The 2254-nt window shown below is 51.6% G+C and overlaps 1 pseudogene; it reads right to left on the minus strand.

Annotated features, from left to right (window-relative positions):
- Nucleotides 1-205: 205 nt before the first annotated feature.
- On the minus strand, nt 206-1731 carry LOC147984302 (uncharacterized; annotated as a pseudogene).
- Between the last annotated feature and the right edge of the window lie 523 nt (nt 1732-2254).

Genomic DNA, 2254 nt, shown 5'->3' on the forward strand with positions numbered 1-2254 from the left:
AGGTCATGAGCATATCATTGTTGATGAAGAAAGAACCCTTCGGCGCGTCGAACAACCTCGATGCCATGACGTAGTGCAGAGGCCCCAGATCCTTGAGGGCAAACTCATCTCGGAGACGAGCAATGAGCTGATGAAAAATCTTAGTAGAAGATGTTGTTAGGATGATGTCGTCGACATAGAGCAAGAGGTAGGCAGTAGCAGTACCCTAGATGAACAATGATGCGTCGGAGTGGGTGGAGCGAATGCCCAACTGCTGGAGGAAGGAGGCGATGTGATGGTACCATGTGTAGGGTACCTGCTTGAGCCCATAGAGGGACCGATAAAGCAGGCACACGTGATCCGGATGAGTGGTGTCCACAAATCCGGTGGGCTGTTGGCAGAACACCTGCTCAGCGAGGTGGACATGAAGAAATGTGCTGGATATGTCCAACTGATGCACAGGCCATGCGCAGGACACCGCGATATATAGGATAGCACGGGTCGTGCCCGGCTTAACAACTAGAGCGAAGGTCTCGGTGAAGTCAACTTTGGCGCACTGCCGAAAACAACAGACCACCCATTGCGCTTTGTAGCGCTCAAGAGAACCGTCGGGGTGGGTCTTGTGATGGAACACCCATTTGCTGGTGATGACATTGGCATGAGGGGGCCGCAGCACAAGTTTCCATGTGTGGTTATGCTGCAATGCGTTAAATTCCTCTTGCATCACGGTGAGCCAATGAGGGTCGTTAAGAGCATCACGAGCTAAAGAAGGAATCGACAAAGGTGACGAGGTCGACGTGGTGCATGCATACTCGTCAGACGCATAGCGCGTGCCGGGATGGAGTGCACCGGCATGTGCACGGGTCTACATGTGGCGGAGCACCACCAGAGGAGCAACAGGCGAAGGTGGTGGCGAGCCCGACGCAGATCCAGAACCCGCGGGCAGCGAGGCGGCCACACCCGAGGAGGCTGGTGAGGCAGCCGGCAAGGCCCGCGAGAGGGCCGGTGAGGTAGCCAATGAGTTGGCCGCGCCCGAGTGTGGAAGCGAGACGAACGCGCCAAAGGGAGCCACGCTCGTAGCCGTGGCCCGCGCCCAACTAGGATGCCATGACTGGGGCGCGTTGAGGTGAGCTAGCGAAGATGCTGCTGCCGATGATACCTGGTGAAAGGAAAAACTTCCTCGTCAAAGTAAACGTGTCCCGAGGTGAACACGCGGTGGGAGACGGGATCGTAGCACTGACAACCTTTAGTGTTTGGAGGATAACCGAGGAATATGCAAGCAAGGGAGCGTGGGGAGAGCTTGTGAGGGGTGGTGGAGGCGATGCTCGAGTAACAAAGGCACCCGAAGACACGACGCTCATCATACGAGGGTGAAGTGCCGAAAAGAAGCTGGTGGGGTGCATAGTGCCAGCAAACACGACATGTTACGTAGAAGAGATGCGGTGACGAGCGTGTCAGGCCAAAACCGAGGAGGCATGTTAGCATGAAGGAGAAGCGTACAAACACAATCATTGAGAGTACGTAGCACGCGTTTAGTGTGTCCGTTCTGCTGAGATGTATAAGGACATGTGAGGCGAAAGATGGTGCCATGTGATGCGAGAAGTGTGCGAACGACAAGATTATCAAATTCTTTCCCGTTATCGGTTTGGAGTGCATGTATGGGACCACCAAACTGTTTGGAGACGTCCGCATAGAAAGAAGTAAGAGTCGCGAGTGCATCAGACTTGCGACATAAGGGAAACGTCCACACATAATGTGAAAAATTGTCTAAAATCACATGGTAATAAAGATAGCCAATGTTGCTCGCCACCGGAGATGTCCATATATCACTATGAAGTAATTGAAACGGAAAGGAAGATATGATGGTGGATGCACTAAATGGAAGACAGACATGCTTCCCGACACGACAAACATGAAAAGTATGATCGTCGATCTTATTACATGTGAATGAGTATAACGCCCTCGATGCGGCTATATCTCCCACGTGTCGAAGCACGACTTAGAGGCATAACCGCATTCAAAGCAATGTCGCAAGTGAGGTAATCTTCACACAACCCATGTAATACATAAGGGAAAGAGATACGTAGTTGGCTTACAATTGCCACTTCACACGATTACATGAATAAAGCATTACATCATCCAGATACAAACAAGGTCCGACTACGGAACCAAAATAAAAGAAGAACCCCAAATGCGACAAAGTCCCCAATCGACCCCAACTGGGCTCCACTACTGATCAACTAGAACAAAACAACACAAAGGACAAGATCTTCAT

Source organism: Triticum urartu, chromosome 2A (genome assembly GCF_056163025.1).
Source record: "Triticum urartu cultivar PI428250 chromosome 2A, HENAU_Tu73, whole genome shotgun sequence".
In the NCBI taxonomy this organism is placed as follows: domain Eukaryota; kingdom Viridiplantae; phylum Streptophyta; class Magnoliopsida; order Poales; family Poaceae; genus Triticum; species Triticum urartu.